Source organism: Hesperophylax consimilis, chromosome 15, assembly GCF_061612785.1.
Source record: "Hesperophylax consimilis isolate HC1 chromosome 15, BYU_Hcon_1.0, whole genome shotgun sequence".
In the NCBI taxonomy this organism is placed as follows: Eukaryota; Metazoa; Arthropoda; class Insecta; order Trichoptera; family Limnephilidae; genus Hesperophylax; species Hesperophylax consimilis.
The window spans coordinates 7,381,024-7,398,299 of record NC_142850.1 but is presented as its reverse complement, the minus strand read 5'-3'; positions in this window follow the sequence as shown (position 1 = coordinate 7,398,299).

Here is a 17,276-nt window from a genome sequence, read left to right as displayed (position 1 = left end):
TATAGGAGTGAGTGGGTGTGTACTGTTGAAAATTTATTTATGATTATAAGCAACATGGAAAAACATGCAGAAATGAGAATTATTAATTATTTTAAGCAATAATTATTAGCCTGAAACCGTCGTCCAGATTGAAAAAATCTCCCGAGAAACAATTATTAAATCATTTATCCATCTAAACTCGTAATATTATTACTATGCTACACTGAGATAATTTGAGATGATTACCAAACACTCCACGCAACAGTGAGATATTTCCAGATTTACGTATACTTTGTCGAAATTGGTATGAAAAAATTAATTATTTTTCTATTATTACAATTTTGTGTTGATGTTAAATAATTTACCTCTCTTATACCATATCATTAATCTGCAAGATTAGTTAATTTGATGCTGCTAGAGCTCACGCAAACCTAAAAGTCCTATTATCTCAGAACACCATTTTTTAAAATATCCCACTATTGCTTTAAGGTGACGATATATGTGATGATTCTTCAAATAGTACAACTTTTTGCAGATCTTTCGACTGATTTCGTTTTGGACCATGATTTTTAAGAGGTTTCCGAAATTTCATCCCGTTTGGTTCCATATTGCCTAAAAAAATGGCTTAGAGTGTTCGAACCCAAGTCTGAAAACAGTGAACATAAAAGTTATGATTCTTCATAAAGTACAACTTTTTGCAGATTTTACGACTTTTTCGATTTGGACCATGATTTTAAAGACGTTTCCGAGATTTCATCCCGTTTGATACCACATAGACTAAAAAAATGGCTTTGAAAGTTCGAACCCAAGTCTGAAAACAGTGCCAATAGACATTGTGATTTTTCTAAAAAAAAAAATTTTGCAGATTTTCTGGCTGATTTCGTTTTGGACCATCATATTAATGTCGATTCCTAAATTTCATTCCGTTTGCTACCATAGAGCCTTAAAAAAAATGTTTTAAATTTCGATCACATGTCTGAAAACAGTGCACATAAAAGGAATGATTTTTCAAAAAGTACACCTCTTTGCAGATTTTAATTTTGGAACATGCTATGACGATTCCAAAATATCATCCCGTTTGGTAGAATAGAACCTTAAAAATGGCTTTGAAAGTTCGAACCCAAGTCTGAAAACAGTGCACATAGAAGAGATGATTTTTCAAAAAGGGTAACTTTTTGCAGATTTTATGACTGATTTCGTTTTGAGCCATGATTTTTAAGAGGTTTCCGAAATTTAATCCCGTTTCGTATCATATAGCCATAATAAATGGCTTTGAAAGTTCGAACCCTTGTCCGAAAACAGTGCACATAAAAGTGATGATTTTTAAAAAAGTACATTTTTTAGCAGATTTAACGACTGATTTCGTTTTGACCATGATTTTTATGACGATTCCAAAATTTCATCCCGTTTGGTAAAATAGAGCCAAAAACATGGCTTTGAAAGTTCGAACCCAAGTCTGAAAACAGTGCACATAGAAGTGATGATTCTTCAAAAAGTACAACTTTTTGCAGATTTTACGACTGATTTCGTTTTGGACCATGATTTTTAAGACGTTCCCGAAATTTCATCCCGTTTGGTAAAATTAGGCCTAAAAAAATGGCTTTGAAAGTTCGAACCCAAGTCTGAAAACAGTGCACATAGAAGTGATAATTTTTCAAAAAGGACAACTTTTTGCTGATTTTACGACTTATTTCGTTTTGAAACATGATTTTTATGACGTTTCCGAAATTTCATCCCGTTTTGGAGAATAGAGCCTAAAAAAATGGCTTTGAAAGTTCGAACCCAAGTCTGAAAACAGTGCCCGTAGAAATGATGATTTTTAAAAAAATACAAATTTTTACAGATTTTAAGACATATTTCGTTTTGGACCATGATTTCTATGACAATTCAAATAGTTCATCCCGTTTGGTAAAATAGAGCCAAAAAATGGTTTTGAAAGTTCGAACCCAAGTCTGAAAACAGTGCACATAGAAGTGATGATTCTTCAAAAAGTACAACTTTTTGCAGATTTTACGACTGATTTCGTTTTGGACCATGATTTTTAAGACGTTCCCGAAATTTCATCCCGTTTGGTAAAATAAGGCCTAAAAAAATGGCTTTAAAAGTTCGAACCCAAGTCTGAAAACAGTGCATATAAATGTGATGGTTTTTAAATAGTACAACTTTTATCAGATTTAACGACTGATTTCGTTTTGGTCCATGTTTTTATGACGATTCCAAAATTTCATCCCGTTTGGTAAAATAGAGCCAAAAAAATGGATTTGAAAGTTCGAACCCAAGTCTGAAAACAGTGCACATATATGTGATGATTCTTCAAATAGTACAACTTTTTGCAGATCTTTCGACTGATTTCGTTTTGTACCATGATTTTTAAGAGGTTTCCGAAATTTCATCCAGTTTGGTTCCATATTGCCTAAAAAAATGGCTTAGAGTGTTCGAACCCAAGTTTGAAAACAGTGATCATAAAAGTTATGATTCTTCATAAAGTACAACTTTTTGCAGATTTTCCGACTTTTTCGTTTTGGACCATGATTTTAAAGACGTTTCCGAGATTTCATCCCGTTTGATACCACATAGACTAAAAAAATGGCTTTGAAAGTTCGAACCCAAGTCTGAAAACAGTGCCCGTAGAAATGATGATTTTTAAAAAAATACAACTTTTTACAGATTTTAAGACTAATTTCGTTTTGGACCATGATTTCTATGACAATTCAAATAGTTCATCCCGTTTGGTACCATATAGCCTAAAAAAATCTCTATGAAAGTTCGAACCCAAGTCTGAAAACAGTGCCCGTAGAAATGACTATTTTAAAAAAAATAAAGCTTATTACAGATCTTAAGACTGATTTCGGTTTGGACCATGATTCTTGTAACGATTGCAAAATTTCATCCAGTTTGGTAAAATAGAGCCAAAAAAATGGCTTTGAAAGTTCGAACCCAAGTCTGAAAACAGTGCCCGTAGAAATGATGACTTTTAAAAAAATTTAACTTTTTATAGATTTTAAGACTGTACAAATTTTTTCAGATTTAACGACTGATTTCGTTTAGGACCACGATATTTATGACGATTCCAAAATTTCATCCTGTTTGGTAGAAAAGAGCCTTAAAAAATGTCTTTGAAAGTTCAAACCCAACACTGAAAACATTGCACAGTAGAAATGACGATTTTTAAAAAAATACAACTTTTTACAGATTAAAAGACTTATTTCGTATTGGACCATGATTACAATTCAAATATTCCATCCCGTTTGGTACCATTTAGCCTAAAAAATTCTCTATGAAAGTTCGAACCCAAGTCTGAAAACAGTGCCAATAGACATTGTGATTTTTCTAAAAAAAAATTTTCGCAGATTTTCGGGCTGATTTCGTTTTGGACCATCATATTAATTTCGATTCCTAAATTTCATTCCGTTTGCTACCATACAGCCTTAAAAAAATATTTTAAAATTCGATCTCATGTCTGAAAACAGTACACATAAAAGGAATGATTTTTCAAAAAGTAGACCTCTTTGCAGATTTTAATTTTGGACCATGCTATGACGATTCCAAAATATCATCCCGTTTGGTAGAATAGAGCCTTAAAAATGGCTTTGAAAGTTCGAACCCAACACTGAAAACAGTGCACATAAAAGTGATGATTCTTCAAAAAGTACAACTTTTATCAGATTTTACGACTGATTTCGTTTCGAGCAATGATTTTTAAGGCGTTTCGAAATTTCATCCCGCTTCGTACCATATAGCCATAAAAAAATGGCTTTGAAAGTTCGAACCCAAGTCTGAAAACAGTGCCCGTAGAAATGATGACTTTTAAAAAAAAAAAACTTTTTACAGATTTTAAGACTGTACAACTTTTATCAGATTAAACGACTGATTTCGTTTCGGACCACGATATTTATGACGATTCCAAAATTTCATCCTGTTTGGTAGAAAAGAGCCTTAAAAAATGTCTTTGAAAGTTCAAACCCAACACTGAAAACATTGCACAGTAGAAATGACGATTTTTAAAAAAATACAACTTTTTACAGATTAAAAGACTTATTTCGTATTGGACCATGATAACAATTCAAATATTCCATCCCGTTTGGTACCATATAGCCTAAAAAAATCTCTATGAAAGTTCGAACCCAAGTCTGAAAACAGTGCCAATAGACATAGTGATTTTTCAAAAAAAAAAATTTTTGCAGATTTTCGGGCTGATTTCGTTTTGGACCATCATATTAATGTCGATTCCTAAATTTCATTCCGTTTGCTACCATAGAGCCTTAAAAAAATGTTTTAAAATTCGATCACATGTCTGAAAACAGTGCACATAAAAGGAATGATTTTTCAAAAAGTACACCTCTTTGCAGATTTTAATTTTGGAACATGCTGTGACGATTCCAAAATATCGTCCCGTTTGGTAGAATGGATACTTAAAAATGGCTTTGAAAGTTCGAACCCAAGTCTGAAAACAGTGCACATAGAAGAGATGATTTTTCAAAAAGGACAACTTTTTGCAGATTTTACGACTGATTTCGTTTTGAGCCATGATTTTTAAGAGGTTTCCGAAATTTAATCCCGTTTCGTATCATATAGCCATAAAAAATGGCTTTGAAAGTTCGAACCCTAGTCCGAAAACAGTTCACATAAAAGTGATGATTTTTAAAACAGTACAACTTTTATCAGATTTTACGACTGATTTCGTTTTGGACCATGATTTTTATGTCGATTCCAAATTTTCTTCCCGTTTGGTAAAATAGAGCCAAAAACATGGCTTTGAAAGTTCGAACCCAAGTCTGAAAACAGTGCACATAAAAGTGATGATTCTTCAAAAAGTACAACTTTTTGCAGATTTTACGACTGATTTCGTTTTGGACCATGATTTTTAAGACATTCCCGAAATTTCATCCCGTTTTGTAGAATAGAGCCTAAAAAATGGCTTAGAAAATAGACATTGTAATTTTTCAAAAAAAAAATTTAACACAGATTTTCGGGCTGATTTCGTTTTGGACCATAAAATTAATGTCGATTCCTAAATTTCATTCCGTTTGCTACCATAGAGCCTTAAAAAAATGTTTTAAAATTCGATCACATGTCTTAAAACAGAGCACATAAAAGGAATGATTTTTCATAAAGTACACCTCTTTGCAGATTTTAATTTTGGAACATGCTGTGACGATTCCAAAATATCGTCCCGTTTGGTAGAATAGAGCCTTAAAAATGGCTTTGAAAGTTCGAACCCAAGTCTGAAAACAGTGCACATAGAAGAGATGATTTTTCAAAAAGGACAACTTTTTGCAGATTTTACGACTGATTTCGTTTTGAGCCATGATTTTTAAGAGGTTTCCGAAATTTAATCCCGTTTCGTATCATATAGCCATAAAAAATGGCTTTGAAAGTTCGAACCCTAGTCTGAAAACAGTGCACATAGAAGAGATGATTTTTCAAAAAGGGCAACTTTTTGCAGATTTTACGACTGATTTCGTTTTGAGCCATGATTTTTAAGAGGTTTCCGAAATTTAATCCCGTTTCGTATCATATAGCCATAAAAAATGGCTTTGAAAGTTCGAACCCTTGTCCGAAAACAGTGCACATAAAAGTGATGATTTTTAAAAAAGTACATTTTTTATCACATTTAACGACTGATTTCGTTTTGACCATGATTTTTATGACGATTCCAAAATTTCATCCCGTTTGGTAAAATAGAGCCAAAAACATGGCTTTGAAAGTTCGAACCCATGTCTGAAAACAGTGCACATAGAAGTGATGATTCTTCAAAAAGTACAACTTTTTGCAGATTTTACGACTGATTTCGTTTTGGACCATGATTTTTAAGACGTTCCCGAAATTTCATCCCGTTTGGTAAAATTAGGCCTAAAAAAATGGCTTTGAAAGTTCGAACCCAAGTCTGAAAACAGTGCACATAGAAGTGATAATTTTTCAAAAAGGACAACTTTTTGCTGATTTTACGACTTATTTCGTTTTGAAACATGATTTTTATGACGTTTCCGAAATTTCATCCCGTTTTGTAGAATAGAGCCTAAAAAAATGGCTTTGAAAGTTCGAACCCAAGTCTGAAAACAGTGCCCGTAGAAATGATGATTTTTAAAAAAATACAAATTTTTACAGATTTTAAGACATATTTCGTTTTGGACCATGATTTCTATGACAATTCAAATAGTTCATCCCCTTTGGTAGAATAGAGCCTAAAAAATGGCTTTGAAAGTTCGAACCCAAATCTGAAAACAGTGCACATAAAAGTGATGATTCTTCAAAACGTACAACTTTTTGCAGATTTTACGACTGATTTCGTTTTGGACCATGATTTTTATGACGATTCCAAAATTTCATCCCGTTTGGTAAAATAGAGCCAAAAAATGGTTTTGAAAGTTCGAACCCAAGTCTGAAAACAGTGCACATAGAAGTGATGATTCTTCAAAAAGTACAACTTTTTGCAGATTTAACGACTGATTTCGTTTTGGACCATGATTTTTAAGACGTTCCCGAAATTTCATCCCGTTTGGTAAAATAAGGCCTAAAAAAATGGCTTTAAAATTTCGAACCCAAGTCTGAAAACAGTGCATATAAATGTGATGGTTTTTAAATAGTACAATTTTTATCAGATTTAACGACTGATTTCGTTTTGGTCCATGTTTTTATGACGATTCCAAAATTTCATCCCGTTTGGTAAAATAGAGCCAAAAAAATGGATTTGAAAGTTCGAACCCAAGTCTGAAAACAGTGCACATATATGTGATGATTCTTCAAATAGTACAACTTTTTGCAGATCTTTCGACTGATTTCGTTTTGGACCATGATTTTTAAGAGGTTTCCGAAATTTCATCCCGTTTGGTTCCATATTGCCTAAAAAAATGGCTTAGAGTGTTCGAACCCAAGTCTGAAAACAGTGAACATAAAAGTTATGATTCTTCATAAAGTACAACTTTTTGCAGATTTTACGACTTTTTCGTTGTGGACCATGATTTTAAAGACGTTTCCGAGATTTCATCCCGTTTGATACCACATAGACTAAAAAAATGGCTTTGAAAGTTCGAACCCAAGTCTGAAAACAGTGCCCGTAGAAATGATGATTTTTAAAAAAATACAACTTTTTACAGATTTTAAGACTTATTTCGTTTTGGACCATGATTTCTATGACAATTCAAATAGTTCATCCCGTTTGGTACCATATAGCCTAAAAAAATCTCTTTGAAAGTTCGAACCCAAGTCTGAAAACAGTGCCCGTAGAAATGATGATTTAAAAAAAAATAAAGCTTATTACAGATCTTAAGACTGATTTCGGTTTGGACCAAGATTCTTGTAACGATTGCAAAATTTCATCCAGTTTTGTAAAATAGATCCAAAAAAATGGCTTTGAAAGTTCGAACCCAAGTCTGAAAACAGTGCCCGTAGAAATGATGACTTTTAAAAAAATACAACTTTTTACAGATTTTAAGACTGTTAAACTTTTTCCAGATTTAACGACTGATTTCGTTTAGGACCACGATATTTATGACGATTCCAAAATTTCATCCTGTTTGGTAGAAAAGAGCCTTAAAAAATGGCTTTGAAAGTTCAAACCCAACACTGAAAACAGTGCACAGTAGAAATGCCCGTAGAAATGACGATTTTTAAAAAAATACAACTTTTTACAGATTAAAAGACTTATTTCGTTTTGGACCATGATTACAATTCAAATATTCCATCCCGTTTGGTACCATTTAGCCTAAAAAAATCTCTATGAAAGTTCGAACCCAAGTCTGAAAACAGTGCCAATAGACATTGTGATTTTTCTAAAAAAAAAATTTTCGCAGATTTTCGGGCTGATTTCGTTTTGGACCATCATATTAATGTCGATTCCTAAATTTCATTCCGTTTGCTACCATACAGCCTTAAAAAAAATATTTTAAAATTCGATCACATGTCTGAAAACAGTACACATAAAAGGAATGATTTTTCAAAAAGTAGACCTCTTTGCAGATTTTAATTTTGGACCATGCTATGACGATTCCAAAATATCATCCCGTTTGGTAGAATAGAGCCTTAAAAATGGCTTTGAAAGTTCGAACCTGTAATGATCTGCCCTTTCTACTTCAAACTTTTCCTTCTCTTCTTTCTACGATAATTTTCCTTAAGTCCCGTGGGTAACTTTTCCATAAGGCTTTGGTTATATATATATCCGGGGAGGGAAGGTCTGCCCGGCCGTTTTTTCTTTACTACACACCCCTTCAAGAGTGTACATCCTAGTTTGTCTACGTGACGTACGACCTTGAACGTACTCATTTCACGTGACGGTTCAGTATAAAAAGGCTTCACCGAACGTTGTGTTGGTTTTTTGTTTCTCGGTTTAGAAACCTAGTTATTTATGTATGTGTGGTATCCCTTGGTTCTTTTGAGATAGAGTGAGTTGAATCCATTACCGCTGTGTTTTAAAACCATTTTATAAACCTTATCTTCTAAGTTGCCTGCTCCCCCCCCCCACTAGCTACTCGATTCCACCTATCGTAGGGTAATGTGAATATAATAAAGTGTTAGATTTTATATATGTGATATACATACGATAAATTTATGGTGTTAGTTGTCGGCGCCATCCATGTATATATTTTAGGAGGGGAAGGAGAGGAAAGGAAATGAATTTTTTTCAAGCTAAGATTGACTCCTCCTCTTACCAAACAAAACTGATGGATGATAATTTGAGCAAGGCGATCGATATCTGCGTGTCTGGATATCACAACCGGCCGGGTCTCCCCTTGTTCCAAATCGGCAACCATCACGCCAGAATAAAGAAAACCAGGTCTCATCACCAATTTCAGAATTGCCCCAATCTCATACACCTCCAGGATAATCTACTTTACTGAGTGTAGAAGGGGAAAGCCATGACATCCCTTGTCACGAATCTAGTTGCGAAAATGTGACACGTAAGGTCCTAAGTTACGAGCCACCTCTAGAAAACATTGTAACTCCCACGCCGTCGGGGATTTACATCCCTTTCTAGGTCAATACATAGATAACACACGACGATCTTGTCGACATTTAGCCTGCTTTTTAACGATAGGTTGTGTGCCTACCCATTCAGCCAATTATCATGTGAGATATATGTAAGGTCTACTCGAAATGCCAAATTTAGGTTGAGGACTGTCTGTATTTTTATATTCGGTTCTAGTAATTATTTTATGAGGTTACTAGCATCCTCGTGTATTAGGTATGGGTAACTCCTACTGAATACCTATCCTCTCAGGTAGGTATAAACGGATAATTGGTTTGATTTTTGCATTTAATTTAAAGAGGCTGCCTACCTCTCGAAAGGTACCTGTTGAGAAAAGTTGTTCGGTTGGTAGTTTTATTTCGGAGATTACCATCTCCCTCTTTTGACTTAAGATTTGTTTTTGTGCATCCCAATTCGTAACTTAGAAAGTCAAACAATAGATGAAAAGTATTAAATTAGAAAGTCAAATAACAGAAAAAGTTTTCATTTTGTTCCGTCTGGTTGCATCCGATCGCTTTCAATTTGGGACGGCATACGCTAGCAAAACTTCCCCTTTGACTGACTGTACACCGCGCCTCTCGGCCTATATATGAAAAGGTCATTGGCCTGTCTCTCACTCACGGCTGATTGACATTTCGCCTAGCACATCCCTTTTAATGATAACATTATTTGGGCGGCAGGTGTCGTAAACTTAGTTCCTGTACCTCGGTTGTATCCGTCTTTTAAAAGGGGTCCTCTGGAATTTAATAAATAATATAAAAAAAACTCACCCAGTTAGTCACCTCTCATTCTCAGCGTGAAGCTTACCTGGTTACACTATATAGCTAAATCACTTTAATTTTCGACCTCCTCCCTACGCTTATAAAAGGGTAATTAAATATTCCTGTAAATAAAATTGTACCTCCCTAATCTGTCAGGATTCGAACCCACAGTTAATGATATATTTGTTTCTCTGGTTTTCGGTCTCCGTGGATAAATGCCATCTCGCCTAATCAATAACCTAGCCCGATTAAACACTTCCCGCCTTTAAGTACATTCACTCTGTTTTAAAAACGCAATCATTATTTTTATTATTTTCATGTTTTTAAGACAAGCAATCTAGTTCGAACTGTATACGAAATCACGTTTAAATCAACACAACTTTATAACACAATCGCGATTGCACAACACCTGGCGCCCCTGAGGTGGGTTTTTACAAAACGGCGCTCTACAAATTATCCAATTATTGTTATTGTCATTATTATTAATTGTTCTCTCACTGAGTCGAACCACTTTCACTTCACACAAACACCGGATCAATAATCTTTCACTTTAATTCAATATTCCGCAATATTCTCTAATACCATTTGAATTCAATAATTAACTGTAATTTCAAACAACACTTCTGATTTGTATCCATTTCTCGGGGCTGTCAATGCACCCAAGTTCAAAACTCGACTGTCCCTCCGGTCTCTCCTTTCCCGTGGGAATCTGTTTACTCCAGGCCTGTCTGTCAATAAATCTTCCGTCGTTGTCTAAACAAAAAATTTTTTTGAGCACGTTCGTTTATTATTTATCGTTTATTTTTGTGGATATTCAAAACATCACAAACCCAACACTGAAAACAGTGCACATAAAAGTGATGATTCTTCAAAAAGTACAACTTTTATCAGATTTTACGACTGATTTCGTTTCGAGCAATGATTTTTAAGGCGTTTCGAAATTTCATCCCGCTTCGTACCATATAGCCATAAAAAAATGGCTTTGAAAGTTCGAACCCAAGTCTGAAAACAGTGCCCGTAGAAATGATGACTTTTAAAAAAAAAAAACTTTTTACAGATTTTAAGACTGTACAACTTTTATCAGATTAAACGACTGATTTCGTTTCGGACCACGATATTTATGACGATTCCAAAATTATATCCTGTTTGGTAGAAAAGAGCCTTAAAAAATGTCTTTGAAAGTTCAAACCCAACACTGAAAACATTGCACAGTAGAAATGACGATTTTTAAAAAAATACAACTTTTTCAGATTAAAAGACTTATTTCGTATTGGACCATGATAACAATTCAAATATTCCATCCCGTTTGGTACCATATAGCCTAAAAAAATCTCTATGAAAGTTCGAACCCAAGTCTGAAAACAGTGCCAATAGACATTTTGATTTTTCTAAAAAAAAATTTTTTGCAGATTTTCGGGCTGATTTCGTTTTGGACCATCATATTAATGTCGATTCCTAAATTTCATTCCGTTTGCTACCATAGAGCCTTAAAAAAATGTTTTAAAATTCGATCACATGTCTGAAAACAGTGCACATAAGAGGAATGATTTTTCAAAAAGTACACCTCTTTGCAGATTTTAATTTTGGAACATGCTGTGACGATTCCAAAATATCGTCCCGTTTGGTAGAATAGAGCCTTAAAAATGGCTTTGAAAGTTCGAACCCAAGTCTGAAAACAGTGCACATAGAAGAGATGATTTTTCAAAAAGGACAACTTTTTGCAGATTTTACGACTGATTTCGTTTTGAGCCATGATTTTTAAGAGGTTTCCGAAATTTAATCCCGTTTCGTATCATATAGCCATAAAAAATGGCTTTGAAAGTTCGAACCCTAGTCCGAAAACAGTGCACATAAAAGTGATGATTTTTAAAAAAGTACAACTTTTATCAGATTTTACGACTGATTTCGTTTTGGACCATGATTTTTATGTCGATTCCAAATTTTCTTCCCGTGTGGTAAAATAGAGCCAAAAACATGGCTTTGAAAGTTCGAACCCAAGTCTGAAAACAGTTCACATAAAAGTGATGATTCTTCAAAAAGTACAACTTTTTGCAGATTTTACGACTGATTTCGTTTTGGACCATGATTTTTAAGACGTTCCCGAAATTTCATCCCGTTTTGTAGAATAGAGCCAAAAAAATGGCTTTGAAAATAGACATTGTAATTTTTCAAAAAAAAAAATTAACACAGATTTTCGGGCTGATTTCGTTTTGGACCATAATATTAATGTCGATTCCTAAATTTCATTCCGTTTGCTACCATAGAGCCTTAAAAAAAATGTTTTAAAATTCGATCACATGTCTGAAAACAGTGCACATAAAAGGAATGATTTTTCAAAAAGTACACCTCTTTGCAGATTTTAATTTTGGAACATGCTGTGACGATTCCAAAATATCGTCCCGTTTGGTAGAATAGAGCCTTAAAAATGGCTTTGAAAGATCGAACCCAAGTCTGAAAACAGTGCACATAGAAGAGATGATTTTTCAAAAAGGACAACTTTTTGCAGATTTTACGACTGATTTCGTTTTGAGCCATGATTTTTAAGAGGTTTCCAAAATTTAATCCCGTTTCGTATCATATAGCCATAAAAAATGGCTTTGAAAGTTCGAACCCTAGTCCGAAAACAGTGCACATAAAAGTGATGATTTTTTCAAAAAGTACAACTTTTATCAGATTTTACGACTGATTTCGTTTTGGACCATGATTTTTATGTCGATTCCAAATTTTCTTCCCGTTTGGTAAAATAGAGCCAAAAACATGGCTTTGAAAGTTCGAACCCAAGTCTGAAAACAGTGCACATAAAAGTGATGATTCTTCAAAAAGTACAACTTTTTGCAGATTTTACGACTGATTTCGTTTTGGACCATGATTTTTAAGACGTTCCCGAAATTTCATCCCGTTTTGTAGAATAGAGCCTAAAAAATGGTTTTGAAAATAGACATTGTAATTTTTCAAAAAAAAAATTTAACACAGATTTTCGGGCTGATTTCGTTTTGGACCACGATATTAATGACGATTCCGAAATTTCATTCCGTGAGCTACAATAGAGCCTGGAAAAAATTGTTTTAAAATTCGAAGACATGTCTGAAGACAGTGCCCGTAGAATTGATTATTTTAAAAAAATACAACTTTTTACAGATTTTAAGACTGATTTCGTTTTGGACCATGATTTTAATGACGATTGAAATATTCGATATCGTTTGGTACCATATAGCCTAAAGAAATTGCTTTGAAAGTTCGAACCCAAGTCTGAAAACAGAGCACATAAAAGTGATGACTTTTCAAAAAATACAAGTTTTTGCAGATTTGACCACTGATTTCGTTTTGGAACATGATTTTAATGGCGATTCCAAAATTTCGTATCGTTTTGTAGAATAGAGCCTTAAAAAAGGGCTTTGAATGTTCGAACCCAAGTCTTAAAACAGAGCACATTAAAGTGATGATTTTACAAAAAGTACAACTTTTTGCAGATTTTACCATTGTTTTCGTTTCGGAACATGATTTTTATGACGATTCCAAAATTACATCCCGTTTTGTAGAATAGAGCTTAAAAAAAGGGCCTTGAAAGTTGTGATGAAAGCTTAAATCACAGTGAAAAAACAGATAAACCATAGCTGCTAAAAATATGCAAATTATTTATGAAAACCGTCAGTCTAGCGACATCTGTTGATTTAAAAATGATTCAGTTTGTTCGCAGTAGGCACCTGTAATAGTTGGAATTAAATCGAGGTTCTGTGACGAAAGCAGAGAGGTCGTAAAATCGTCTAGCACGAGAAAGGAATCCCCTGTCTTGGCCTAAAAATTAAACATTGAATTTTGTCAACCAATAGATCTGAACAAAAAGCTATAAAATTTTGAGTAGCCAATCAGTGAACGGAAAGGCGTGTGTCTACGAAAGACAAAGGAATGAACTTTGGACCCGACATTAAAATAGATAATTTATTACATTTCCATTCCCACAGAAATTAGAGGCGAACGCACTATAGAGTAAACAATCGACGTTCAAGGGAACGAATCCTGGGAATATTAACAATAACTGAGACATTTATGAGATAGCGAACCATAGAAATCGAGTGCTCCGAAGTTTTTACAAGTTGAAAAACACACACGCAAAAATGCAATGGAAAAATTATAAACGTGATAGCATAAAAGAATGACGGTAAAACGAAAGAAAGTTGCTGGCAGAATTTTCAAATGTAGTGCAATTATTTATGATAGAGATAGGGTGTCAAGTTCGATAAAAATCGTACTAAAGAGAGGTGAGAGTGTTGGAAACAATTGAAACTAATCGTTATCAATTTAAGATGAAGCGGACATATTGGTAAATCAATTTTGAATGAAAATCTCGCAAAAAAATAGACATTTTAGAAAAGTGCAGCGACTGAACGGAAGGATAATACAAAGATTTTGAGCTGCTACAAAGGTCCTAGGGACATGAAAATAGGGTACCATAAGAAGGCAATAAAGTTAAACATATAGCGATAGATTAAATTCAGGAAACGTAGGCATTTTACATGATTATCAGGGTAGATAGATATTAGAGTTACACAAGACTGCAGGAGAAGTGACATGAGATAAAAGGTTGACAGTCTCATGTGTATTTCAGAGGATAAAAAATCGAAATTCGAACATGATTCTTATCTACGTTAAGGTTATAAACGATTAGAAAACCAATAAAATTTAACTTAGGGCTTATGGGATATTTAGATAAAGCAAAAGAGATTAAAACTAATGGCTCTAAAATTAAATTAAATTTACGGCCGTAGTACATAAATTCGAGACGTAAACAGATGTCCAGACGTATGATATATGTGAAATCTTGTATGTAAGAGATAGAAGATGGGGCGGAGATCGAGTAAGGCAATAAAAGTGACAGATATCCCAGAGTCAAATAAGGTATATCTCCCATGGAAGTGTGGAAAACTATATATTAATTAATGATAAATGAAGTATGAAATTTTTCCGGAGACCACACACATCGTAAAAAGTGGAGAAAAGATAAAAGAAAGGGTAAAGAACGGTGATTAGGAATGATCCAAGTGGAGAAAAGCGATACAATTCAATTTTATCCGTGAAATAAATAAATACGACTTGGAAAATAATTAGTTATAGAGTTATGAGAAATAACATAAGAATAAAGAAGAAATTTGTGAAGGAAAACGTCGCGAATAAAATAAAATTCAAAGAAAAAGGGAAAACTCAAATCTGCGACATAAAGAGAGAAAGTACGGGTGGAAATGGAAAAGCTCATATAAGTGACAATAAAATTAAGTAGAATTTAGACAATTCGAAATTCAAAAATGCGTAGTAAAGATTTCGACATGGATTTAAACAATTTTTGCACGAGATGCATAAAATTGAGATCTATATATATGTTATTGAGGACGGACCTATCGCGAATTGAAAAAAAAAAGGAACGCAAAATCATGAGATTTTAACTACATTTTGTATGAACAGAGGACAAAGGAAGCTTGGGCGATTAACGCAGACTTACCCGATTCGGACCCTATCGATTTAGAGTCGTGAGATAAAAACTAACCACCGCCCAGAGCCGGAAAACAGAAAATCGTATGTAGGCACAATTGAAATTAGGGGAAGGTGTGTTCGGATTTGCGAGTTGTTAAAAGATAGAATTGATTATCAAAGAAAATTCAGATACGTCTTTTGGAACCTGAGAGGGGTATAAAATAAGATGCACACCAGTTTTGGGACGGTCAGTCGAGGTTTTGAAGAGGTGAATACGCCGCAGTACTACGTTTGTTGGTAAAAATTGACAGTGAAATATCTCTAAGTGTTAAATTTTGAAAAAGTCTAAGAAAAAATTTTGAACAAGTCCCTGGTCTTAGAAAGTTTTGTAAAAAGTCTTAAATTCAGTTTCTAAATTCCTTTGAAAACCCCATCAGTGAAGTTTTGTTAAGTCAGTTTAATTTAATTAAACCGTGAAAATAAATAGGGTTAAACTCAGTGCTTAAAAGAGTAAAGTCAGAAGTGCTAAAAAGTGAATTTTGAATTAATTAAAATTTAAAAATAATTATTTCATTCAAAGTGAAAACATTCAAATTTAATTAAGAGTCTTATCGTTAATCTAGAGTGAACGTGTTCGTGAATTAATATTTCAAAATAGATTATAATTTTGTTTAAAAATAATTAATAGTAAATACTTACATCTTAATTTAAAAGAAACACAAAAACAAAAAAAAAGGATTCAATAATAATAAACGCCCAAACCTTTGTTCTAAAAGTAACAGTTCGAAAAAAAATTAATTGTGGATAGGTTAAAATATTGATGAAACCAGTGCAATTTAGAAGAAAGTTGTAACAGATATTTAATTTATTCAGAATCGAAATAATTAAAAGTTTGCGCAATTCGGAATGAATTTTCTTAAAAATTTATCTAAAAAAATTTAAAAAGGAGTGAAAATAACAAAAATAGTTCGACCTAAATAATTTATAATTTTCCGGCACATCTATATCACAAAATATTAAATACCAGCTAATTTATATGAATCAAGCAAGAAATAAAATATTAAATAGGAATAAATAGTCGAAAAGATTTATTTTGAAATTAGTTTAAAAATACAGTTAATCAGGAAGGATTTCTTCGACAAGATTTTTTGTGTACATCCCAACCGGAAAAATCTTGAAGGGGGTGAGTTTTCCTTTTATAAATAATTTTCAGGCCCAAGGAGTGAGGAGGCATAGCTTATTATGGTATATCAATTAAATTATTAAAACAACAAAACAAAGAATTACACATTAAAATATGTATATTGTGTATTTGTTTATATATATATATAAATATAAAATAATATATTGTATATAAAGAATATATATATGAGTAATGTATTTATATATATATGTATTTTATTTATTAATCGAAGCATCGAAATGGTAGCTATTTTTAATACCTACCCGAGGACATATCTATATTATTTAAAAAGAAAATATGTATTTATTAATATTCAAGACTGTGTAGAATCATATATTTTATATTTATTAATTAATATATGTACTCTTATTTAACATATTTTGACAATCGAGATATGTGTACTAAAATATATATTTATATTTATTCTGCATTTAACCTTTAGTAAATTTACTAAATTCGGAAAATGAAATAAATAGTTTAACTTCAAAAAAGGAATTAAAAATATTTTAATTAACTATGCACAATAAAAGGGAACATAACTGAATTACAAGGAGAGGTAGAAATATTTCTTAAATAAACAATCTCACATCTGGGTTAGTGTGTCAAAGAAGGTGTTTACATTATTCGATATGTTTATAAATAAAGTCACTGGAGAACTGTGTCAACCGCATAATTTGAAAACGACCTTGGCCGTAACTAGATTATTTATCAGGGTTATAAAGAAAATTACCAGGATGTCATTTAACAATGTGCAGCGATTTTTGCGTATTCACAAATACCTATCATTCACAAACGACAATTGGAAATCACGGGTTAGCAAGATTTATATCGAAATTACATGAAACATTTAAATACCATTGATTAGATAGTCGCATAGATTTTTATTAGTAACCTGAAACAGCTGGAAGCTGCGTGCTTACAA